The 27861-nt window shown below is 39.3% G+C and overlaps 1 long non-coding RNA gene across 1 annotated transcript; it reads left to right on the plus strand.

Annotated features, from left to right (window-relative positions):
- The first annotated feature begins 16483 nt into the window (after nucleotides 1-16483).
- Nucleotides 16484-27623, plus strand: LOC144368363 (uncharacterized). The gene is made up of 3 exons (XR_013428136.1): nucleotides 16484-17377; nucleotides 24289-26293; nucleotides 27519-27623. It is a non-coding gene; the product is annotated as an uncharacterized LOC144368363 (long non-coding RNA).
- Nucleotides 27624-27861: the final 238 nt, after the last annotated feature.

The following is a 27861-nucleotide window of genomic DNA, read 5'->3' on the forward strand; positions in this document are numbered from 1 at the left end:
TCTTCCTGTTTATAATAATATAATGTCTGTGCTTATATTTAATCTATTGTGACTTTTAAATTTTACTTTATTGTGGTAAGAACACTTAACATAAGATGTATCCCCTAGCAAACATTTAGGTATAGAAGACAGTGTGGTTAAGAAGAACAAATTTGTCCAGCAGATGTCAAGAATTTATTCAGCTTGCATTATTGACACCCTATGCCCAGTGAGGAATAGCTCATGTAATCTGTAGTTTTATTGCAGAAATAGGGAATATCACAGGGTCTGTGGATATGAACTCTGCCTGAAGTGAGTGCAGAGGATATCAAAACTTCATGACCACACTCCTGACTGTGTAATGAAGGTGGCTCAATTAACACCCATATTCCATACAGTTTTTTTTTCCTCCTCAATTTAAGGATCACTAGTGACAACATGATAATATGAAAATTGCAAGTATACTATTAAAATTCAACAATAGCCAAAGCAATTGTTTAGAGCTTTGACAAAGAATTTTTTTAAAGAGAGAAAGAGAGAGAGAGAGAGAGTTTTTTAATATTTAGTTTTTAGTTTTAGGTGGACACAACATATTTATTTTATTTTTATATGGTGCTGAGGATCGAACCCAGTGCCCTGTGTATGCCAGGTGAGTGCGCTACCACTTGAGCCACATCCCCAGCCCCAACAAAGAATTTTTGAGAGGCAATATGATTTTCACTGAACTAGGTTAGAATTACCTGCATGCTGGTAGAGTATTTCCATTATTCAACCATTTGTAGGCCACTTAATTATGAGATAATAATAACAAATCTGAGGTAAATATACTTTATGTCCTAGAAATTTTTTGTAGTTACTTGTATTAGTCATGGTTTGCTTTACTGCACGTTCTTTTATGTATTATTTCCCAGTTTTTTAATACATGACAGGGATAAAAAAAGTGGGCCCACAGTTCAAATCTGACCTGTTATGAGTGTTTTTGTAAATAAACTTTTGTTAGAATAACCATGATCATTCGTGTACATATTGCCTGCTTTTAAGCTTCAAAGTAAGAATGTAGTAATTAATACAGATTAAGTGGACTGAAAAAACTAAAATTTAAGCTACTTTTTCCCTCAAAAACAAGTTTACAAATACTGTATCTGTTACATGTACAAAATTTTGGATATGTTAAAGTTTACTTCATATTGAATTAATTTATTGTACTGTGTTAAAGAGAAACAGGAAAGCAGATAAAATTAATCTAGCTTGGCTAGGATGTACGTGCTGTCTGAGAAAAGCATTGCTAAGGCAGCAGTTGTTTTAACATGACTGAGAGGTCAACAGAGGAAATAGGTTTATATTTATTAATATTGGAACCAAAATAGCATTTGTAGAAGAAAAATGATTGATGCTTTAGCATCCATACAAGGTAGAGTTACAGGAAATAATTTTTCCCCAGATGATTTATAACTTTGTTATGCAGAGACAGATGTCTTTGTAGTAAAAGTATTTCATATCTGGAAATGAATGTTACAAATGCTATTTTTCCCCTTCAGCACAAGCTGCATGAACTGCTTCACAAGTTTGGTGGTACAAATACCGTTGAATATTGTACTTGCCCAATTAATGGCATGAGTTCTCTCCTTTTTGCCAAGAAGTCTAATATCAACTGTTTTGGACCTCACAAATTCCAGAATTCTATTAGTTTGGAGGTTTTTCCATTCTAAAGAATACACAAATGTAAGTTGATGAGCTCAAAGTATGCTGCACACAAGTTTCCATATTCAAATGCTTCTAGGCTCTATTGCTGGAAGTAGCTCTGAAATTTAGAGTCTCTGTGGGCTCTGGATGTTGACTCCTGAACTCTGTTCCTTTTATTCCCAGCAGGCTCCTTGTCCTTTTTCTACAATCATTTCTGCACAGAAAGGGACTAGTGGTCAGAGAAGCTTCAGTCAGAACACTGAAGGTCAAGTATCTCTGTCCCCATTCACAGAAGCGTGATTTTTCGTCACACTGTTGCATAATTGGGAGGACCACTCAGTTGACGTCCTAAAATAATACAATTTCTAAGGTAAAACTGGGCCCAGCTAGAGAAAGATGTGGGCGACAACTTTTTGTTTCTAATATAATACGTACTAACAACTTTACAAGTCATACATTTAAGTGTGGAATTAGTAAGAATTATAAGTAGAGTATGCTTTTAACTGTTTAATATCTTCCAACGTGTTTTAAAGTTATTTTCAGTAATTTGAAGGGAAATACTGACATTGAGCTAAATTACCAAAATAAAGGAAACCATGTAAAGCTGAATAAGATGTCTTTAATAATTTAGTCACAAATACCTTGTGTAGTCATGATTTTAAATTGCTTCTTCTGTCTGTTATGCTTGATATTCTATTTAATCTCTCATCCTTACGCTATATAAACTGTAGTATTTTCATATCATAAATGAGCATAAAGACTATTTTGTCTCCATTTTATCATCATAATATTAGATGTCACTCACTACTATTGGCTATTCGTCCTTTTCTCTTCCCCTTGACTTCTGTGTTTTGTTGAAATGATATTCTTTTGGACATTCCTTTTTTAAAGTTTCTCAACATCCAGAATTGCTATGTATTTGGGAGCTTTGTTTGATCTATAGAACACAGAGATGTATTCTGGAAGTCCAGTAGGTAGAGAAAAGTTCCTGTATTAAGTGTCCCTGGCTTTTGTTGTTGCCTCATGTTCCAAGAGCTCTGATATCCAGTTTAGAATCCAGTTCGTCAAATAGAAAGACTCTAAAAGGGAAACTTTGTCCTAACATCAATATTCATATTTTCAAATTTAAGTTTGAAATTCCATATATGAAATTTTAAATTTAGTATCTGGAGTTTATGGCACGCAATTGGCAAACATTTTTTGTGCACTTACTGTGACAAAGTGCTTGGAATTCAAACATACAAGATGTAAGACCCTCAGGTGGTGTGTGGTATAGTTGCATAAAGTGGCAAGCAGAAAAAGAATTTGTGCACGTTCTGTATCTGTTGGATGGGAATTAACAGAGTGCCATAGAATCACCTAGATAGAGCAACTGAGCGAATTGTAAGCACCAGTTATCAGAACATCTCACTGATAGACTCACTTTAGAAAGCTAGGTAGGAATCAGTCAGGCAATGACATGGTATGAGGCAGGAATTATAAGTCATTGGAAATGCCATATTACGGAGTAAGGGACTGAAGGTGCACAGAAATACCCAAGCTTGACCATCTAGAGAACCCAAAGTGGTTTGCAACACTAGAATTAGCATTTTTGTTTTAAAGTGCAAAGAAGCAGGTCCAATTAGTGAAAAGGATCCAAGTCATGAAACACCAATCCCCCCAAATAGAATTTTTCTAAAAACAAAGAGTGATATTAAATGATTTTAATGACAATAATGCAATCGGGTATACTCTCTGTGAAAATTGCATTGATAGAGTTATTAGAGTCCTTTATTGTATGTGTGTATATGTAGTTAAGTGAATTGAGGAGGAAATGAATAATAAGTATACTATTATAATAATTGTTGAAGATCTGAGCTCTGGAAAGACAAATATAAATATAAAGGAAGAATACTATTTCAGAATTGTGATTAGAAGAATTTATTAATTTATGAGGGTTCTAAGCCTTTCATCTCTTCCTCACCGTGAAAAAGGTTTTGAATTTGCCTTTACACAGTCCTCTGTGATTACTGGGGTAGTTTTATAGCTCCCACCTGGGTAGAAGCTGATTCAAAGCCAGTGAAGTCTCTAAGATGTCAAAAGAAAGGAGGAAGACTGCTCATGGTCAATGGGAGATGAACTGAAAAAGAATGGACAGAAGATAAAGGTTGTTGCCTAGAGTAATTTCTGGAGCCAAGCATTTTGTTATTTTAGTGCTTCCTTTTGGCACTGAAGGCTGGGGGATGTTAAATGAGAATAGAAAGTCAATAAGAATGGCAAATCTGTTAATATATTTCGTGGGAAAGTCTGTTAATATATTTAATCTGTTAATGTATTTAAAGGAAGGTAGAAAGCAGAAGGGAATGCAGAAAGTGAATCAATTATATTAAATGAAGGAAAAGAGCAATTTCAGTATCTTCTAAGAAATTCCTATTATCAGAGTTAGTCTTCAATTTTTTTTTTTACAATGAGCTGTCATTGATGTCATAAAATCAGTCTCTGAACTGAGAAATAAGTAGTCTTGCAGCACTTGTAGATTTATTTACATTTTTTTGGTCTTTATTAGAACATTTGAACATTTTATCCAACATTATGCTCTTAACCCCCATCCTCACTATTTGTGAAAGTTTGAAATACAGTAAGCAAATAGCAATTTGTGTCTTCCCACTTTTAAAGAAAAAAAAAATAACCTTTTTACAAACAAAACACTTGTAGAAGTCACTCAACAATTAGGCAATAGTATTTAACTTAGAGATATACACAATCAACTCCTTTTTAGTCTAACGTTGACACTTGCCAAACACTACATTATTGTATAATATCAAGTCTGTCTTTTCATATTCAATATCATTTTCTAGGGTTGAATTGCATAACAACCATTATTCATAATTCTATTAATTACTCCCTTTGACTAAAACAACCTCATTGTAGTTACTAATGGATTTCTTCAGTGCTTATTAACACACTACCTTAAATACAACTCTCATGTCTGTTAGCACAATGCACTTTGACCTTCCTAGTACCTGATGTGCTCATCAATAGTACCTTTAGCTAAGAAAGTAAGAGGTGCTTGAACTGTTGTCTGTTTTATCATCAAAGTTTCCACAGAGCTCAATAATTTTTGTTCTTGTCCTTATCTCAATGAAACTTTCCTTTCCCAATATGTTTTTTTATGAAAAATATACCAAGTATTGAAGAATCAAAATGATGGGCTATATTGAAAATCAGTAGTAAGATATGAGAATTATTTTTAATCTTAAATTATATTGACAAATATGATTACATTTTAACCAATTAATCAGTCCTATTTTGCAGGTGTTCAACTATTGAACCTCACTACTGTGTTACAATGTACTTCATTGTGATTTGGGAGCTCTGAAGGAAGGCAAAGACAGCCACAAGACATGTTCAGGGTCTAACTTTGTACTCCTGTGAATTGAGAGATTGCAAAACACATGCTCACTTATCAAAAGGAAAAAACAAAACAAAACTACTTTTCTCGATCTGAGATTTGATGTGATTTTTTTTTTTTTAAAAAAAGAGAGAGGAGAGAATTTTTTAAATATTTATTTATTTATTTATTTTTTAGTTTTTCGGCGAACACAACATCTTGCTTGTATGTGGTGCTGAGGATCGAACCCGGGCCGCACACATGCCAGGCGAGCACGCTACCACTTGAGCCACATCCCCAGCCCTTGATGTGATTTTAACGTAGTTTCTTTTGTACCAAATTCAGGACTACATGAGACAAGTATAACTTTATCATCATGTATGTAATACTTAAAACTACTTCTTATAAAACTGAAATATGAAAACAGATTTTCAAAATGTTGCAAACGGCTGCTTTTCAGTGTCTTTTCCAGTGGCAGTGTTTATTCTAGAATCTTTTTTCGGATCTTTTACTTCATGACATCTAGCAAACTTTACTGATAATCAGGGGTGAATAACTTACAAATATCTACAATAAGTATGTAATCAAATCTGATGAAAAAACATTTATGCATGCTTATTACATTTCTCTATATATTTTCAAATGAACTATTTTAAGGATTGGTATTTAAAACTTTATTCTGAAGATGTTAAACTAGAAATGTTCTTTTTGTAATGAATACTCCAGTACAAATAGGAATATTCAAAATTAATCTGGTATTAGTAGTGGCATTTAAAATCCAGTCTTTATATTTGATTTTGTTTTGTCCTTGTCTTCAGTCTGGTGCTAATTTGTATGTTAGTATGAACATTTTCAGGAAATAATTTTGTTCTTCAGAGTCACTTCTAAATACTTGGCATCTAAAATGTTATTAGATGAAAATGGATTGCATTTCATAAAAAGGACATTTTACAAGACTGTATAATCATAATAAAATAATGACTGGACTACTAATGGGAATTAAATGTGATGTTGGGTATTCTGACCTGTGGCCTGGAAGCTAGATCTGCATATAAAAATGTTTCTATCCCTGCCTGTGAATTTTGAAACTCAAAATAATTAATTCCATCAAATAATTAATTTTGTTGATAGGACTAAGTTCAGAACATACAACCTCACACACATATATTACAATTATTCAGAATAACAAGATGATATAAGACAATAATCTTCGATTCTGGCTGTCAAACTTGCTCAGATCATTTCTTTTAGTACTTTTGCGTTTCATGTTACTAACTTTGAATGGAGCATATAAATCATTATCACTACTGCCATTCACGTAGAGTATATTTATTGTCATTGAAGGTTGCTTTTTGTGTGTAAGTATAGGAAAAACTAGTGTTTGTACAAAACACTGCAGTGATATACTCTTCTGAAACTAAGAAAATGCAGCCATGTAATTGTTTTGTATATCATACAGGTCTCTGCATGGAGCTGCAAGTGGAGGAGGATATGAATGAAGTGCTGATGGACTCATTGAAAGAGGTGCTTTGGGCTCATTCCAGCTGTCATGACTTGTCTCACTTTTCTGGCCTCCCAAGCAAGAGTCCAGCCTCCCTCTCTGAGGAACATGTGGTTTACTCTACTCTGGATGGGGCCAGTGAATACACTGCTTCCATGAAAAAGGTGGTGGAATGGGGCTGTAGCTTGGTGGCAGAGTGCTTGGCTATGTGTGTGAGGCACTGAGTTTGATCCTTAGCACTGCATAAAAAACTAAAGAGATTAGAGCATAAAAACAAAACAAATAAAACTGTCCATCTACAATTATTAAAAAAATTAAAAAGAAAAAGGTGGCTCCTGGGGGGTTCCCAGGTAGCCTCCCTATTCTTCAATTTCAACCCTCTATGTGGGTAGAGAGATCTCCCTGCAGGCAGGTCCCATAGTTACTCATTGGTATGAGTCAAACACTAGGACAAGGTCTGAAGTACAGGCATTGGGTGGGTCAGGTAGCTTGCACTCTTCCAACTTTTAGCCCCACCTGTCCCTCCTGGCACTCACTGGCAAATGCAAGTTATGGAACTTTGCAGGCAGGGATGAGGAGAGTGAATGTATTCAAAGAATCTCATTTAGTTCTTTAGCATGCAGATGCCTAATCATCTATCCAAAAGACTCTTTTGCAGTGGGTCCTCTTATCTCTCCTCTACTTGTCCTGTTAAAATATCAATTCTCCGCAGTGTTTTTTGAACATTTGTGGCTATCCAAGAAGGACAGCAAAATCACTTATATGTTTCAAGATGGTACCATGTTTGCTTGGCTCTAAGCTCCAGTCCCAAATTCTCATTGCCTATGTATGGCATTTTCCCTGAAGATAAGGCTTTACCCTGTCACCTGCAAAATCCATTAATAGCCAAGGATACTGTGTCAATGGCACACCAATAAATGTTTCCTTTGTGAGAGTTTGCATATTCCATCTAAATCTATTTTCAGTGACTTTTCTAATCTGAACCAACATGAAACAAAGTGTCTGCTGAGGGAACTTACCCATGTGTTTTAGAAGGCAGCTAGGCACTTTTACCAGAATCTCTTGGGGGGAAAAAAGTGCATGCTTGATTTTTTCCAGAGTTCAGAGACAGGATCTGGGTCAATAATTTATCAGAACAGGACTGCCTACTCACCTGGTCTCCAAAACAAGGCCAGTTTTTATGGTAAGTGCAGGGTACCTTCTTTTAAGTTCTCCTTCAGTATTCTTCTCAGGACATCCCAGTGTACCCAGAGAACATTTCTATGCTCGTGTTTGCAATGTGTAAAGCAGGAGTAGTTTAATGTGGCTGGCCCAGTCTGGTTTTATTGGCAGGAAATAAATAACATGGTAAGGATGAAGGACAGGAGCCAATGCCCCCAGGTAATTCTGATCATCCAGGGGTGCTGAGCTAACCAATGTGATATGTTGATTGTATATATTCTTCCCTCCAGATCCAGGGAAAAATTGGTCTTCTGTATGTTTGTACGTATTGCACAGAGTTTCAAAGTGTGTTTTTAAAGGATATTGCTTGCTTTCTTCAATATTCCTGTATTAAAGGTCAAAACTTATTATTTCTGAACTTACTGAAATAGAGTTCAAGTAAACTATGAATGCTCATGGACTTCTGGCATTAAATGAGTCAGAATTGCACTGAAGGACTCCTCATGATGTCTTCAGAAACACCTCTCTCAAATCCTTATTGCTTCTCAATGCTGCATGCATTCTGATGCATTCCTTTCTACCTGCGTCAGGAAATTCTTTGTTCTAAGTCATGCTCAGGCTTGAGAGCTGTCACCCAGTTACCCCAGCAGTCCCCGGAAGGGAGAGATGCCTAATTCTTCCTCAGTCAGCATCTCAAGGACTTCCTCACATGGAAGACTCTGACAGTCCCCTGGGGAAGGTCCTCTGAGAGCAAATTGCTGATAGGAACAGGCTGGCACAGCACTTTGTCTCCAAGCTCAACCCAGGTGGAAGGACAGAGAGAAACACGACCCTGTACATACAAGCTGCTGATTACTACCAATTCCATTCACCCAAACAGCAATGTCATTCCCCACATAAGTTTGTTTTCCTTTTGGTACTTGTAGAGTCACTCTGAATGAATCAGTCTCGGGATTTCCTGTACCCAGGTCCCATCCACCTTCTCATGTAGAGTCTAAATGCAGGGTTAAATTCAGACTTCCTTCCACATACTTCATCTTTTGTAGTAGGGCTCTCAAAGCAAGGAATGCAGTTAGATATATATCTGTACTTATGTATGTTTTTATCTATACATATGTACGTGTACATGTGTATACATATACATTTATATGCCTAAATGTATAAATATATACACATGTACAAATGTATTTTTTAATAGTATCAAAAGAAAAGTACCAAGAAAGTAGATGAAGTACCAACATTGGGTGTGTAGTAGTCTGCAGGAGGTAAACTGGCAAGTGCAAGAATGTGTGAACAATTGCTCCAAAAGTACCAGAATATTGGTTTGAAGGCTTCAAAGGGATATTGTCATAGAAATCTGTGTCCAAATCCTACTATCCCATCATTCATTGAGTTCTAGTTATAAATTTCCCCTTGTATCCTACCTTAGGGATTTTAATTTGCTGATTGAATTTCAGGCACCAGAATTGGCCCCCTGAAGCTGCAGGAAGATGAAGATGCTTCTTTCTTCCTCAGTAGGCATATCAAGGACCTCCTTATCCAGCATGACCCTGAGGGCCATCCAGAGGAACTGGCTGAAGAGCACAAGTTGGCAGAGCATTTTGTAAGGTGCCCAGAGGCCCTGCTCACAGAAAGATGTTCCAAGGTGCCCAGCTCATGAGAGATTCCATTAGGCAAGTGATATTTGTACCTTCTCTCCTGGTATCTGCATCTTGTGTGTGGTCTTGAATGATGGAGACTGCCTAAGTGGGAGGACAGTAGATTCACCCACTAGGCAGAGGTCATACTATCCCATATGTTCCTTCCTGAACCAGGCATGTGCCTTTAAGATGGCAGGCAGCAAATACCTAACATACTTTCAGGAAGGAGAGTGTGACAGGTGCAAGTTTGTGAAATTGAAAAGAGCATGGCTTAAGAAAGAAAACTTTTAAGGAATTTGCAGGCTGATTTAATTGTGGGCCAAGGGAGATTTATCTTTTCTGGTTATGTTTTCTCTTCTCCAAAATATTGCTTAAAATGCACATGGCATGATAGCTGTAGCATCTAAACAGGGAATGTTTATGAGTGTACTTTCAAAAGTCACTCTCAGGGTTTGTTTTAGGGAGTTGAAGTAGTAAAATCTGAGGGTGGGATGTAGGGTACACTTTAATACTTAAGAAGTGACATGGAGAGAATTTTCCCTGGTTAAGTGATAGGAGCAGGCATGGAGGGTCCTGTGTAGTTCCTAGATGTATGGAGTTCCTAGATGTATGACAGGGTTGTCTTTCTTCCCTGAAGAGGAATGAATATGTTTTCTATGAAAGGCGTATTGGGAAGTAAATCACTGTGCCTGGGAAGCAGCCATGTAATGGGAGGTAGGTATACCTGAAATTTACCAGCATTCACCAGTTGTTTCCAGTTTCTGTTCATGTGGGGAAGAAAGGACATTTTACCCTCTGCCCAGTTAAACAACTAGCATGCTCCTTGTGAGATCTACTTTATGGGGGCCACTTTGTTTCATGGATAAGAATACCTGGGCAGGCCATTTCTTTAAAGAAATGCATGAGATCTTTCTAAATTCATACCGATATTTTCTCTGTGCCATGATAGGCTACAGTTTTTAATGGATGAGATAGAACTGCCTAATATCTAAAGGGGGTTTAATAAATTCAGTTGTAGGAAATAGTGAAGAGCATCATGATGAAGAAAAGCATCACTTGAATCACTGGCAGGGAATCATCATGGGAGGGTAATTATCAGACAAAAAGAGCACATAAACAGGCCAAAATAGCTGCAAAGGTAAAAACCATCTGCTGGTGTCACTGGTTTCCCTTGCTAAACCACTCTGAATTGCCTGTTTTCTGTTGAGCATTTTTATCATCTGTCTGAGAAGACTTGGGGACTTTCTCCTTTAAAAGAGTCACTTGTTCCTTTGAAAGAACTAAAATGAGAATGACATGAGTAACTTCTTTCTGAAGTGTTATTCCAAGATCCTGGACAGTTCTGCTATAGCAAAAACAGCAGCTACACACACAGAAACAACATATCAAAATATTGTGTAGGTAGAAGGCACAAGTTCTCTGGGACCTTCCACTTGCAGGAAGCTGTATTCACTTGATAGGAGAGTGTAAAATTCAACTTTGGTTATGCATAAGGTTGACTCACTCCTGTGGTTTTCACTCTGAACACTTTTCTGTATCCAAAGCTGCTGTCCTGCTCTTCTCTGTAACTGCCACACTGACGCAGAGCCAACTCAGTGTCCAAATACTATAAAAATTATCCTTTAAACACATGGCGCTGTCCCTGAAATCACACTTTGTCGGCTGTTTTGCCTTCTCCTCCCAGCTCCCTCAGCTCCACTGCCTCTTTCTCCTGGGAGGCATGGTCTTCCTAAATCACTGGCACATGGATGCTTTTCTAACACCTATCTTTTAGAATAAGAGTAAGTCAACTGTAAGCCTTTTCTTCAGTCAACCTTTAACTTTCATACAAATTAAAAATTTAATAAAAAAATTTAAAACTGGCAAGAGCCCCAATTACAAACCCTAGAGTGCAATGTGGATTATAGGTGGGAAACAAAGTGTTCTTAGGGTAGTTTTCTCTTCTTCACATGCAGAGTTATGTGCAAGACTCTGTATGTGGCACTTGTGGATTCATTGAAGGGGACACTAACTAGAAGGCTTTAGATGACACTGTAAAGGGACTTCATCGTAAAGACAGTGGTAGGCAACCACTTTTATGCACTCATTCAGTGTATCCTGCCAGGTGCCTCAGTGCTTGGTCTTCACTGGAAACTGTGAACACAGAGATGGGTAGAACATTATCTTAGCTTTTACAGAACTGTCAGTCTGGTGAACAGCAAGTGAAAGAATTGATAGTGGGCTAATTGATGAGTGTAGCCAGTGCTGTATCAAAAAATGTTGATAGTCAGGTTGATCCCCCTACTGGTTGTTTCCAACAGGTCCCAGCATAATGATGTATGACTTCTCAGACCAACACTTGCTCTCCAGTTTGGCTCATAGAAATCCATATTCTCAAGATCTGAAGATGATTTTGATGCCATCAACAGATACTGAGTATGTTCTGGCCAGCTGGAGAAAGAGGCAGGATAAGTAAGACACATAAGTTCTTCCTTACGAAGATTATCATGATGTTTTCTCTAGACCTCTGCATTTTCTATCCACTTCAAAACAAACTAATATTGTCATTCCTCAAAGTTCAACTCTTGTTTTTACTCGAACTTCATTTCAAATGCAGGTAAATAATTGAAGTAATGTTCAGGTTTGCAGTCCAAAGGGAGGAAGGTGGGGCTAAAAGCCAGGCTTTCTGACATTCAAGTGGATGAGAGTCCATGACTCTTGTGTTCATAGAAGCAGAATAAACTAATTCCCCTGCTTTGCTCCTCAGTTTACCCTGTGACGTGTGTAAAATGTAAAATCTCCATGTATCTAGAGAACTTACATTATAAGTGGGTTAAAGCAAATGAATGCATTTGCTGAGGTCCTACAGATAAAGCACTGGGCTCATTTCCCTGCAGCATGCTAGGAAGGGTATCCAATCCTTACTGAAAAGAGCTTAATGTATCTGCTTCAGATTCAGCCATGGTTCTCAGTAGGTGAGAACATTGATTGCAGACACCAGTAGCCTGACCTAGTGAAGGGAAGATTGCCAGGAAGAGCAGAGTCAGCACTGGACATTATCTGCTTTGGACTTAGTAAGAGGGATCTGGAAATTTTCTTTCCAATGAGCGTCCCACAGTTGAGGGTTCACAAAGACTTAGCATGGCTCCCCTCCATGTTTCTATTCTCCTTTCCACGTTGCTATTGCCTAAGGCAATTGGAACTTTTGTAATAAGTGAGGAATTCCTTCAGAGTCCTATACACCAACAGATATCCCAGTGAGAGAAAAGAGGCCACAATAAAAATGGAGTATAACAAAATAATATTAAGAGAGTGCAGAACACAATTTCAAACACTCATGGTTTACTCTTTGTTCTGTATTTTTAGTGGATTTTGAAATAATGGCTGCATATTCAGAGAAGAACATTATGACTATGTTACATTGACAGTTTTGCATTGTTCCCTTGAGGAAAAGCCTTATGATCCACCTTATTATTAAGCAAATAATGAGGTGACCACTGGGTAGTCCTGTAGATAATTTTAACTTGTTGGGAAACCATTTTTACTTTGAGGATTCTCAAGATATACCTGTAGGAGTAATGTGAAATATGGTGTTTGGAGAAGGGAACAAAGAAAAGTTGGTAACGTTGCCCTGAGGGTACACAAGTACTGAGACTGCCCAATGAGTGGTGGTCTACATCTGTAGTGACCTTCTGAGGAAACCAGTGGGTCAGCCATCATGAGGCCATTGGAAGGCAGAGGCTCCCACATTCCGTGACATCTCCCACCTTCTGATTCTGTTAGACTGTTACCTAGCGCACTCAGCCCTACCTCCTCATTTCTCTCTTGAGTCCATGCTATAGACTCAGGTGTGTGAATCCTTGTTTGAAAGGTGAAGGAGTTTGAAGTGTTGTGGACTGCTGAGTACTTAGTTCTCAACAGTAAGTGAATCGTGACAGCTGCTGTCTTCCCTTAATCCCAATGAATTCTATTTGGGTTATTTTATTTTTTTTTAAATATTTGGGTCAGAAGCACTCAAACACTGAGCCACATATGCAGCCCTTTTTTGTATTTTATTAAGAGACAGGGTCTCACTGAGTGGCTTAGCACCTTGTCATTGCTCAAGCTGACTTCTAACTCTAGGTCCTTCTGTCTCACCTTCTGAGCCTCTGAGATTATAGGCGTTTGCCACTGCATCCAGCTCTTGGATTCACTTGTTTTTAACCCATAACATGTTTGGGTTTCCTCTTTGCAGGTCCTGGCTGTACATTTACTGTACAAACATGGCAGTATTCTTCAGCCCTTCCCCTGATGGAGGGGCTGAAATGAACCTTGACGGAGAGCCTCAGATGAAATTGAAAGAAATCATACGGGGACTACAAGCCGAATTACAAGAACACAAACTGAATTTCCGTGATCTGGAAGAAAAATTCATCTTATGTCAATCTACCGTGTATACCCTGGCCAACGAGTTCCAGAAATATCGTAAGTTGCAGATAGGTTTATGGTCACTAAAGTGAGGTATGATTGTCTGTTTCCCCTCTGAGAAAAAGATCTTCTCCAAAACTTTTTCTCCTCTTTTCTTTCATCAAAAGGAAATCCATCATTTCTAGAAGTAAAGATATTGTTATTTTGCCTTCAGTTTACTAACAGTGGAATAATGAAACACAAAGACTATAGCAACTTTTAGTTTACAGGGAAGTGTAGGGTGGGCATAGGTTAATTCCCAGTTACTGATTTCTACTGGAGACATGAAAATGCCTTTTCATCCTCAAGAATAGCTCAAATCTTTTGTATTAGGATCCAGTGTGTACCATATCAGTTCCACACACATATAACGGCCGTGTTGGTAAAGGTCTGGGACTAATGATTCTCCATTGAGTTCAGGCTTCCCCTGTGTTTGTAGTGAGTGATGTAGAAACTACTCATTGACTGACTGGACATTTCTGAATTTGATTTCAGGGAGTGGTGCAGAGGAGGAGAGTGGAAAAGAACAGGAATTACTGGCTCCCAGGTAACAATGAGTGTTAAGAGCCTGGAAGAGGATGGGTTAAATATGAGGAGGGTCCCCAGATGAGCAAACCAAGAGGTACAAAGTGTCCACACTATTCACATGCAAAGGCAAACACAAGCTGCTGGTATGACTGCATTGCTCAACCATGGAAGAAGTCCATCTTTTAAGGAGGTGTTTTTCTTTTCTCTGTGGTTCTTGTCTGTATCCAACTAGAAATAATCAAACTAACTAATTTTTTTTTTAACCTGACAGAATCTACATCTCCTGTCTTGTATGGGTCCATTTAATATGAGATATAAATCGATTTCTTTCTGGTTGATAAGACTTTTTGGCAGGGATGTCATAGCTGGGTGGGGGGAATACACATACACACACACACACACACACACATATACAAATATACGCACAAACACACACATAAAGTTCATTTTCTGTGTATGCTGTGGCTCATGGTTGTATCACACAGGGAGAGTGGAGTGTCTGTCCTCAGCTCTTTTCTAGTCAGTAGATTGAGCCCCTCTTCCTATCTCCTGTCATAAAGACATGTGTACCCTGCCCACATCCTAGGAGGATCATTTTCTTTCTCTTTGAAAGGAGTACCCTCTTGCCCTTCTGTGACCACTCCCTTAGGCCTCTATTTAGACCAACTGGGACTCATATTTAATCCTCTCATTTAATTGTACTCTTTATCCCTCCAGTCTGAGACAAGCCCCACAGGAGGAGAAAGAAATCCTGCAGGACATATTGAATGAGGGCTGTAACACTTGCCCCAGTCACTCTGAATCATCAGATATCCACCAGCCCACCTGCTTCAGTGATGATCTCTTGGGTGAGCATGAAGTTTCCCTTTGTCTAGCTGCAGCTCATGACTACCCCATTAAAACACAAATGCACTTCTATTAATAATACTTCTGATGGTCCAGTGACAAATTCAGGATGGTAAACCTAGAACTAACAAGAGCAGGGAAGTTATAGAGACTGTAACCTACTCACAGGTACCATTTATGTGTGTGCATATCAGGGCTGTGTATGACCTTATTCTTACAACCTAGGAAAACTTATCTCTCCTAAGTGTTCTTGCTCATGTTTAATTCTTTGATTACAAGCACAAGCCTATAATTCCAGCTGCTCAGGAGGTTAAGGCAGGAGGATCTTGAGTTTAAAGCCAACTCAGAGGGCATGGGATGTGGCTCAAGTGGTAGGACAGTCACCTAGCATGCATGAGGCACTGAGTTCAACTCTCGGCACCATAAAAAAATAAAAAATAAAGGTATTGTGTGTCTACCTAACACTAAAAAAATTTTTTTAAAAATTTAAAAAGCCAGCCTCAGGAAAAAGTAAGCCAGTAAACAACTCAGACCCATCACTAAATAAAATACAAAATAGGCCTGGGGATGTAGTGCAGTGGTCATGTGCCGCTAAGTTCAATGGCCGGTACCAAAAACATAAAAGAGAGAGAACATTGAAATGGTTAATTTTGCTTCCATTGAAATGCTAGAATAAGGTGGCAGTAATATTTATACCAGAACAGTTCTGAAAGGAATTTCCTTCTAGTACACTGCCAAAGTTAACTCTGCGATCTTTAAAAAAAAAAAAAAATCCCTAGTATTGAGAAAAATGAGGCTCAGGGCTTTTAATCCTCTTTATAGAGAATGAAACTGGTTCTATTTGAGAATTGTGAGGGGGCCTAGAGCCACTAAGTGTTGGAATGAGCTTTGTGGGAGGAAGGAAGCTGCAGTTAATGAAATCCAGAAGAACCTGGATGAGTATCCAGGGATCAGGAGACCAAAATGCATTTTGACTTTGTCCAATTACATGAAGAGCATTCCATAATGATCCCCCCAGTCAGAGACGTTGTGCATGATGGATCAGCATAGCATTTCTGACCATTTCTTTAAACTCAACATGTGAGCTCTCCCAGGTTAAGTCCCTTAGTTGCTCCCTGAATTATATATACATAAATTATGTCTTCTTCTGAGGGAAGTGTCTGTATTGGAATGAGTGAAGGGGAGTTATTTAATGACTTCTGCATTTCTGAATATGTTTACAGAACACCATGACAATGAGGACAATGATAAAGAAGAGTCACTTTATTTCAGGTAACAATGAATGACCAGGGGCAAGAAAAAAAATGGATAAAATAAAAGGGGTGCAGGAATCCTGAAAGTACAGAGCATGAGGTCAAATGTAGTCAAGTTTCTTAAAGGCACAGTAGGAGTGCTGATTGCAGTGAAGTTGTTGATTCAACCCAAGATGATGGAACCCATTAGCAAAATTCTTTGTCTTCTTTATAGTATTGTAAGAGTAAGTCTTCTCAAGAATAACTGAGCAGCCTTGGGCACTTCTAGATCTTAAATAAATCATATGTTCCCTTTGTAAATGTCAAACTCAGGATGAGACTCAAAAATCATTTCTGTACTGTTAGCCTGAGCTCATCAACAGGTATTCCATAGCAAGAAAAATAGATAGAATAAAAATGATATCATGTCATAACATGGATGTGCAAAGAAGGCAAAATGTCTCTGAGACTCTTCAATTAAGGAGACTATTGATCAGACACTTGTGTCTAAAATTCACCATGCTTTATGCACAAGGTTGGCCCCTGCTATGCTTCTCATTGTGTGATTCTTCTGTGACTGTGTCTTATAGGTGAGTTAAGCCTCCTTCCTCATTAGCTTGTTATCTTGTTATCACTACACTGAGCACTGGTGGCCCTTGGTCTCTCTCATACCGTGGCACCTAAACTATGTCCTTGAGATGAAAGTGGTTTTCTGGATCATTTTTGAAGGGAGGCACCTGTTTTGGACTCCACCCTTCAGCTTTGAATCGGGAACAACTGGGAGACTGTAACTTCTAAATCACCATGATTTCATCTTTTGTTCCTCCCTGCCTCAGCTGTCTCAGCAGTATCAACAGTGAATTTCAGGAAGAGGAAGAGAATGACCTCCAGCTGGATGAAAAATATTTTGAGTACTCTGGTCATCCTAATTCATGTGACACACAAGAACTTGTCATAAGCTCTGTGTTCCCATCACATGAGCCTAAATTCAGCTCTACTGTGGATGGAACCAGTGAGTACTCTTATCCTAATTCACATGAATGCAACTTGTCTCCCTGGTAATCACAAATTCTCTGCACTCAACTCCACTATCTAGGCTGAGACATATGCCTGAAGAGCCAGGAGACCATTTTGTTTCTCAGCAGGTGCAGAGGTCAGGTGGATCTGAAGCTTTGTTATTTTTCTTGCCAGGTCAGTTGTTTTTAATCCTGGTCTGCAATGTGCCAGCCACAGTTGCAGGTAGACTGGAGTTAGGAGGAGGGGATTAGAAGCATCTCACAGACATCACTACAACTTGTTCCAGGAGGGATTGGTCAGACCTCAGTCTTTAAAGGGGTTAAATCATTCCTTCTGCAGTGTCCTTGGAAATTGCATTTATTTTCTAATGATTTCCTCTCTTCTTTTCATGAGATAGAATATTCAAAAATCATTGTGGAGATCTTTTATGGTTCTTGAGTGTTAACGCACTTTTTCAACTTCCTCTGAGAAGGCTATCCTTCAATTAATCATTCCTGTTTCTGTTCCACCATACATTGCTGTAGTTTTCAACCCAACGGAGCACAAATGATTCTTTCCTCCATAGATTACATGTTGAATCATCTGTTCCATCTGAGAGTTATGTTCTCATGTAAATTGTCAATGGCCAGTGTACATGATGGGGAACTGACCCAGTTATTCAGACAGCAGAGAGCATTTCTCTCCACAATTCCCAGGAATATCACTCTTGTTGAACAAGAGCCATGAGTGGTAGAAGCTTTATAGAGTATGTAGAGAAAAAATATATTCTTCTTGCCTCTCACTCAAGGTAGGGTTCAACTTTTCCTCAGATAAACTTTTGAAATTCTTGAGTCTTTACTCATTAAATCAGTTTTTAGGAAGAGCAGAAGTCTGATGTCTCACTGTATCAGAATGTTTTATAGTAAAATTAACTGACTAAATTTATTTTCCAACCCTTGCTTTAGTCAGTGCCTTTTCAGGTGTGACCATCTTTTTCTTTTTCCCATTTCCACTGAGGTGCAGTGATGCAAAAGTTTAATCTCAGTGTCACAACATTTCAGAAAAAGAAATAAAATACACGTGTGAACTGTAACCACTGCCAAGGGATCTCTGTATACAGACTACTCCATTAAATCCTCAAGAGACACTATTCACAGTTGGTGGTGTCTCTACAGTAGTGCTGAGGACACTGAGATTCAGCATGGTCACTGCCCCCAAATCTCCACTAGTGTGTGGTGGGAACACAGGGCCCATGTCTGCCTGGCTCCTCAGCCAACATATTTTTACTGCTGTGCAGCCTGATCTTTCAAAGAGGAGGCTGGGTTGGGTGTTCACCCATTTCTAATTCTGTATGTTACAAATGTTTTTGAGACAATTTCAAAGAGAAACAGACATTGCTTCTCTGGAACAAAGAATTCATAAAGCCTCTCACATGGGTTTTTGAGCTATTAATCAGTATACTTTGTCCCTGGGAAGAGCCAGTGCCTCATCCATTCCCTCCAAATAGAGATGGACACATTCACCTTTATACATGAATCTGAAATGAAGAAAAAGAGCATTCTAATTGTACTAATATTCATCCTGTGTGGGTTCACTGACCCTAATGTGTATATTGTGAACAGGACACAGCTGTAACTACAGTAGTGGTGCTGACCTCTCTGCTCGGACCTATCCTCTGTGTACATAGAAAGCCCTGCAGAAACAAAATGAATATAACTAAGCTACAACTTGATATTTTGTTGAGGACTTTTGCATCTTGCCCACTAATGGCATGCAACAATACTTTTAGAGTTTGATAAATGGCTCCAATAGTTGCAGAGGATCTTCTACTGTGAGCCTTGAAAAATGTCAGCAAGGTTCCTCCCTGATAAAAGCAGGCAACCGAAAACAGGACAAAATTCTAACCCAATTTAAAATATTTATTGCAGATAACCTAGAGGGTAGTAGTAGCTCTGTAGTCATTCACGGAAGTGGTAGAGAGAGTGAGTCTACATTGAATTACAGCCACTTTGAGACCAAACTACCCCAAAGCCCTTCAGTCTGAGTTCAAGGTAGTTTAAAAGTAATATCCTTGAGGGAAGGTGAGACTTTCCCAAGGGACTTCACAGATTTGGCCACTTTTCATAATAGATACTATATGTAGGAGGGGCTGGAGGTTTAGACACAGTGGAAATAAATATTGTACCCAATGATTGAGGGATCCAGCCTCAAGGAACTGAAAGAAGTAGATTGAAGGGGAGGAAATTTGATTTGATATAATGATACTAAATAGGTTTTCATGAAAAGGAATGGGCCAGGATTTCAGGGGTTGGACATATAAAAGGAGTTCTCCTTCCCACCAAAATTATATAACGACAGAGTGGCTGGTAGAAAGCATGCTGTACAAGACCTTTGTGAAGAAACTGTCCACATTGCCAAGAGTCCATGAAGAGATTCTTGTGTCAGTAGCCATTTTCAATTCTTCAGGGTCTAATCTCCTTTTTTTCTCTGTTTTACCATTGCTTTCACAAACAGGTATATTGGTTTAAGATACTTTCTCCTTCAGGTCAAGAGGATCTCTCATGCATGTTACTGAGCGTCTTCAATGACAGATGATTAATAATGGATGTACTGAGACTTGGGGACACACAGTACATGACAGGCAGGGAGCAGCACCTGTAGACAAAGACCTGAATGCTGGAAGACAGAGAAGCAGAGTGAGAGTCAGGGAGGAGACAGCCTGACAAGGAAGGATGGTGTATTGGAGTGTTGGGATGTGATGTTGGATAACCTTGTGGGGCCAGGAATGAGGACTTCAAATGCAGGATAGGGAGTTGGAATTATTCAGGGGGATGTAGGAATGCAGTTTTCCCAAGCAGAGTGGGAACATGGTAAGAGCAGTCCATTGAGTTAGAGGTTAGTGAGGCTGGGCTCAGTGGTCCCAGCAGGAGGTTCTCTCATGGCCAGGAGCATGAGGCCAGCATGGGTAACACTGTGCAGCTGTATCTTAACAAACGTTAACCTGATGAGACAGTTGATCTTTGGGGAACTTTACAAGAAGAGAAGATAGTGAGGAGGAGAGTGGAAGAATCTAGACACCAGTGATGAGAGTATGATGAGGTGTGCTCTCAGGGTGATGGAGCCAAACAGTCAGATTGAAGAAATTTTGAGAAAACTGAAGCAGATCGTGGTGAGAATGAGGGATTTTCAAGGAGAGTGTGTGGAGAACACAGTAGTGGGCAGCAGGCCCTATTGTACCCAGTTCTTCCTGAGTCTGACCTGGATAGACATGAGGCTGCTGGAAACCTCCAGTCAGCTCAATTTCTGAGGACATTATTCATTTCCCTAGGGACATACAACTCAAGTATATCAGGAGGAATGTCCAATTTGCCTCTGTAGTATGTGGAAAATATAAGGATTATGGACCCGATATCTCTTCACAGTTTCATACAGTTGATTTACAATAAGGAGCCAGCTCCTCTGCTGCATTGCTTATAGCTGCTAACAGCCTCCAGGTGGCAACAGACTGTATATGTATATGGATTGTAGGTGGTACATAGGCCACAAGGAGTCATAGGCTTCCAAAATGCAGAGAGGGTCCCATAACTAGGAATGTTATACAACCACTGGACACCCCTCTCCATGGTATCCTACATTCTTTCCATGATCTTTCCTCCCTCGGGGGAGAGATCAATAAACCTTTTAATTTCAATCAGGTCACTGAGTCTCAATAGAATGTCCTCTCTACAAACAGTGATGGAGTTTAATAATCCTGGGAAAATAGCCTTAAACTCATTTTTTTCTTCAAAGCCATCTTAAGTGGATGATTTTTCTTCAGGGACACTCTTTTCTGGACACCTGCCTTTGTTGTTGTTGTTCTTGTTTAGTAACATATGACAGTAGAATGTATTTTGCCAATTACACATTAGTAGAGTATAACTTATCCTGTGGATGATCCCGCTCTTTTTGTTTATGATGTGAATTTACCCTGGTTATGTATTCAAATACAAGGCTAGTTAAGGCTAGTTAAGTCCAGTTAATTCTATTGTCTTTCCTGTTTCTCCCTCTCCTCCCATCCTTTTATTTTCCTTTGTCCAATACAGTAGATTTCTATTATTCCCTTCCTCAACCTCCCTTTTTTCCGGTTATCATCTAGAAGTCAGAACACATAGCCTTTGGTGTTTGGGATTGGCTTATTTCACTTAGCATGATATCTCCAGTCCATCCATTTTCTGCAAATGCCATTGTTTTATTTTTCTTTATGGCTGAGTAATATACCATTCTCTATATACATTACATTTTCTTTATCCATTCATCTGTTGATGATGTCAAATGGTGGTTTCATTCCAAGTTTTCTAAGGAATCTTCATACTGCTTTCCATAGTGGCTGCTCTAATTTTCAGTCCTACTCAAATTTTTGAGAGTACCTTTCTCACCCCATTCTCCACCAACATTTATTGTTACTTGAATTCTTTATAATTGCCATTCTAATTCAAGTGAGATGGAATCTCTGCATAGTTTTAATTTGCATTTCTCTAATTGCTAGAGATAATAAAGAGTTGTTCATGTATCTTTTGGCCATTAGTATTTTTTCGGCTGTGAGGTGCATGTTCAGTGCTTTGCCCATTTATTTATTGGGTTATTTAATGTTTTTTTTTTCTTTTGGGTTTTTTGTTTTTTGAGTTCTTAATACATCCTGAGGATTGAATGCTCTTGTCTAATGTGCATGGGGTAAAAATCTTTTCCCATTCTGTAGGCGCTCTCATCACGTTATTAATTGTTTCCTTTACTCTGAAGACGCTTTGCAGTTTGCCATCCCATTTATTGATTCTGGCCTTCTTAGCATCCAGGCACAGAAACCAAAGGTGACATATCCATCACACTCATGATCTCTGTCACTGTACCTGAGACACAAGCTGGTTTCCCCAACAGACAGGGACATAAGAAATGGGCATTCTGGGTGGGGGTACTAAAGAAAGAAAGAACTGGGATAGTTACCCTGTTCTCCTTTTAGGTGTCACTAAGAAGGCCTGCCTCCAATGGCCTTTGAGTGGGCATGTGAGCCCCAGTGTGTCAGAGATGCAAGCCTCAGATGCACACCTGGATGTAAATACCCAAATGAGTAGTTGTCAGGGGACAATGTTGGATCACCAGTTAATCTGTGGTGATGGTGGAGCCAGGCTGAGTCTTTCCTCTGCTATCGATAGCTGTGTAGCCAACACTGACCCTGGAAAACAGTGGATGCTCTTCCCAGATAGGAAAGGCAAGGGAATTTGTAAGCTCTGATCCACATGTTGGTTGTCAGAATATTGTGGGTGGCAGAGATGGTGGGTCTCTACATGTTCTCTCGGTCAGACTTAAAGCTGCGATTCTCTGACATAGTGATGTGAGCTGGAGCCTGGGGCCTAGGGTTAAATACACTCTCAGGTCCTGGGCTGGCCTTTACCAAGGGCATATCTTAGGTGCTTTCATCTCTTTCATGGTTTATTAAAATAATTTCCATAGTACCAGTTCAATAAAAATAAAAATTTTTTAATGAAAGATTTGACTCTGTAATCTCAAATCATCAGATAACTTCTGGTTATTTGATAAATATAATTTCACAAAAGATATTTTCATTGGATATAGAGCAATTTTTCAGTAATAGTATAAATCCTGGGCCCACAATTCTGTGTCCTGACATATCCAGCTCACTTTTCACCTTTCCTCATCTCTTTAAATTAATGTGACACCTTCACCCAGAAAGTGCACAAATTGTCTCCTTGCTGATTCCACACTGAGTCCATCCTCTCCATTCGTCTGTCTTCATAGCCATGTTGCCAGTGTCCTCACAAGGACTCAATTCTTCTCAGATGTGAAGACTGAGTTTTAGTCCCTCCTTGTCCCCTTAATCTGGGTTGTGTTCATCTTGATTCTCTGTCTCCCTCAATATCAGCTTCTGGAGCCTCTGGTTCTCATGTCAGGTGCCACACTCATCTGACAGATGTGGGCACCCTTGCACTCATTACAAACATCTGAGGGCCATGCAAGAGAAGAAACACCTGTGCCTCATGTAGAGCACTCCCTGGCATGGGCTCTGTGTGTGTCACTGGTGTGTAGTTCTTGAAGCAGGTGTGAAAACTTGCGGAGGTTCACCATCTTTTCTTCCTGCTGGACTCTACTGGGTGCTCCCACAATCCCAGTCAAGACTAAGCCTACAGGCTCAGTTGAGTGATTGTGTTCTGGTGTCTCACAGGGAATTTTTGAGCATCTGCTTTTCAAACATCTCTTTTTTTCCCTCAGGTTTCTAAATTATTTCTGACTTCTTGTGGCCAGAATATTGATATTATACAATCCCACATGTGAATGTTCATAATTTTCTGTTCATCAGATATATCCATTATATGTTAGGCATATACAGTAGTTCTATTAGTAATAATGCCTGTATATAAAATAAGTTAGTCAGAGTAAGATTTAAAATATTCCAGGGATGATTCTTCCCCAGTTCTCTACTTTCATATAGTTTTCCTTCTACTATGATTTTGCTTAACTTTGATGATCACTTCCTGACTAAAAGCTCTGCCTAGATCTCTAGTGGTATTATTGCCTTTTATATTGGGGAGCTATAGGTGTCTATAACTTCCATATTTCTTGAATATTTTCAAGAATTGTAAGCACACTTGCCTCCTGTCAAGTTTATCATACTGGATATGCCAGAATCATCAACAAAATGAAAGTATCAGTCTCAATGTCTTTATATTTATGTGGTAGTGAGGATAGAACCCAGGGCCTCATGCATTTGAGGCAAGTGCTCTAACTCCAAGCTACAACCCCAGCCCTGAAAGTATCAGTCTCTATAAGCTACACATAAATCCTTAGACTTTTTTGTGCAAGGCTGCTTTCTTCATTAGGTGACCCTTTGGGGTCAATAGTTGTGTCACAGGATAATAGTTCCTGTTTTATTTTCAGAACTGAATTTGGATACTTGCATTGAACTGCAGAACCTTCCCAAGCTTGAGGGTGATGCCCTTGGAGGCTTGGCTGTCAAAACACCTGGATGTGAGCTGCATGTCCTCACTGATACCATGAGTGTCATGAAGCAGAAGATCATGAAAAGAAAACAACTCTTCTGCAAGTGGAGAATGGCATGCAGATTCCCAGGACTTCAAGCTTCGGGTAGAGTGGTGACAGCTTCTGTGGCTCTGGGATGCACTTACCTCTTTTAGCTCTCTCTATGAGGAGGTAGCTCCTTCTGCTGTGATTTCTCTTCACCATTGGTTCTTTCCAACAGCAGATGGAGACTGTCTGGTCTTATGTCTCTATTTTATGGTCTCCCACCCTGAGAGGCTGTTCCATCTCCACCTCCTGTTTGCATTCAGAAATCTGCTCTGTTCCTACATCTGCTGTCCTGATATTCCCTGTAACTGACACAGGAAAGCCCAGCTTAATGGGGGGTCCTAATCCCATGAAGAGCATCTTTCAGACACATGCCACCTTCCCTGGAATCACACACTGTCTAGGCTTTTGATCTACCCTGCTTCCTTGACTCTGCTGCCTCTTTATTCTGGGAACATGGCCTTCATAAGTCACTAGCACATGGCTCCTTCTTGGACCCTCCTTGGCAAACAGGACTAAGTCAACACACAAAGAAAAATTGTGAAAACTGATGGGAAAGATTATGACAACTGAACTTTATCTGGGCTATACGTGGCAGAAGTCATTTTGTCTTCACCCCTTAGCCCACTCCATTTTCCATGACTCTTTTTTCTGCTCATTCCTGATCGAAATTGTAATAACTTTCAAGATTTCCTGCAGATTCTTATTCCTGTCTAGCCAAGGTGACTGAAGAACCCACTTGGGCTCTGTGTTGAAATGGGTGAAATAGCACTATGTAATGACTCCTGGATGTTTTTGAATTGTTTGTAGAAAACCATGAAAATGATGATGAAAAAGACCAAAATTCACTGAATTCCAGGTAACAACAAATAATCTGGAGATTGTAAGAAAAGGCAAAATAAGGGGTTAAGGATAACCTGAAAGATTAGACCATGAGGTCAAAAGTAGACACATTTGATCACCAAATGTAAAAAAGACTATTGTTGGCAGGGGTGATGTTGACTAAGCCCAGTGTGATGGAGCCCTTTAGCAAGGTTATCTTTTATCTTCCTGGTGCTGGTACACTGAGCGTGACTGAGAAGAACTGCACAGTCAGTCTTGGGCATTTCTTCCTTTTAACAAAATCACTTGTTTATTTTAAGTTGAATAATCAGAATTAGAGGCATACTATCTTTCTATACTATGGCCTGATAATCCCGGACAGGTATGTCATAGCAAGAAAAACAGAAATACACTCCCTTTCTACCCCTTCCCCCCCCCAAAAGTATTATGTCAAAAAAATGGATAGAAAAAGTTCTAGAAGGCACACATTTTGAGGGCACTCTCTCATGTACCAGACTGTATTTGCTGGCCATCTATATGCAAGTGTCAGCATCAGTCATGCCCTAGGTTCAACTACAGCTTTGCTTCTCATTGTATGATCCTTCTGTAGTTGTACTTTATAGATGAAGTTGAGCCTCCTTTCTCATCAGCTTGTTATCTGGCCAGTACACTGGACACTGGTGGCTCTCACTCTCTCTCTCATACTATGGCACCTAAATTATGTCCATGAGTTGAAAATGGTTTTCTAGATTATTTTTGAAGGCAGGCACCTGTTAGGGGACTCCACTCTTCAACTTTGAATCATAACCAACTGGGAGGCTGTAGCTTCTAAACCACCTTGATTTTTTGGTTATTCTTCCTTGTCTCAGCATTCCCAATGGTGAACTGCAGGAGGAGAAAGAGGATGACCTCCTGCTGGGGAAAACTTATTTTCTACCCTTGGATCATCCTAATTCATCTAACACACAAGAACTTGTCAGAAGCTCTGTCTTCCCATCAGCTGAGCCTACAGTCAGTTCTGCTATGGATGAAGCCAGTGAGTATTCCTATCATAATTCAAATGAATCTAACTTTTCTCCCTAGGAAAGCAAAAATTCTCTGCACTCAACTCTACTGTGTAGGCTGAGATATATGCATGCAGAGGCAGGAGACCCATCTTGTTTCAGAGTAGGTACAGAGGTCAGGTGGATCTGACTGATTTTGTCTTTAAACTATGTCTGCTGTGCTTGGCATGGGGGCTCAGGCCTATAATCCCAGTGGCTTAGGAGGCTGAGACAGAAGAATGATGAATTCAAAGCCAGCCTCAGCAAAAAGTATTATTCAAATTCAAAGCCTCGGGGTGCTGAGAAACTCAGTGAAACCCAATTTGTAAATTAAACACAAAATAGGGCTGGGATGTAGCTCAGTGATCAAGTCCCCTGAGTTAAATCCCTGTTGTCCCCCCCCCCAAAGAAAAATATGATGTCCATCATTTCTATTCATGATCTTTTCTGCCTGTGGATCAAGATCAATAAATTCCTTTTTTTGTCCCATGCCCTGGTGTCTCTGTAGAATGTTCTCTCCAGAAATAGTGACTAAGATTAATTATATTTGGATAATAAACATGAATTCATTGTTACTTTAAAGCCCTTTTTGTCAATTGTATTACTTTATTTTAGGAACTTTTGCATGGGCACCACCCACCCAAGAATACCTAGGCACATGTACAAAAGATGACATGTCCATTGGACACGTGATTTCTGTCACTGTGCCTGGGTTGATAGGTTGGGTCAATTGGCAGGGACATAAGAAATGGGTTTTCTAGGAGTAGTTAGCAAAGGGAGAATTGGGATTGTTACTGAACCCTCTTCTCCTTTCAATTTCCTCTGAGAAGGCCCAAGGGCCTTTGAGTGGACATGTGAGCCCGTACATATCATAGATGCAAGTTTCCCATGCACAGGTGGAGTCAAGAGCCCAAAGGAGCAGTTGTCCATCAGATAAATATAGAGATCCCTCTTGTGTGTATTACACATTTTTTATACGTGGTTTTTCATATATAATGGGTATACGTGCAGTGTATTATTATTATGCATATTTTTAAATTCCTTAGGATGAGTTTTCCTTTCTTTAATAATGTGTTTCTCCTTTGATTTTGCTTGATTTTTATTATCTCTTCCTTCCCCAAAGCACAACCTACCTCCACTCTGATTTTCTAGTGTTTGGAAATATATCTGGGTGCTATTGCATTTTACAAATCCTGTCTTATTTGCACATACTTACAGAGCATGTCCTCGATGATGCCACAGGTGTCAGCAAAGAGAAGATGATTACAAGAAAAATTCTGATGAGCAAGAGGAAACTAGCATGCAGATTCCCTGGCCTTCAGGCTTCAGGTATGTTGGCTCTGGAATGGACTTGACTCCTTTTAACTCTGTAAGATTGTAGCTCCTCCTTCTGCAGTGATTTCTCTTCATCTGTGCTTGTCTCCAACAGGAGATGGAGCCTCTGTTTGGTCTTATCTGTACTTCCCATGGCCTTGTAGCCCTGACCTGCCCTTCCATCTACATTTCCTATTTACATTCTGAAATCTGCTCTGTTCTCATGCCTGCTGTCCTAATATTCTTG

This window comes from Ictidomys tridecemlineatus, chromosome 11 (genome assembly GCF_052094955.1).
Source record: "Ictidomys tridecemlineatus isolate mIctTri1 chromosome 11, mIctTri1.hap1, whole genome shotgun sequence".
In the NCBI taxonomy this organism is placed as follows: domain Eukaryota; kingdom Metazoa; phylum Chordata; class Mammalia; order Rodentia; family Sciuridae; genus Ictidomys; species Ictidomys tridecemlineatus.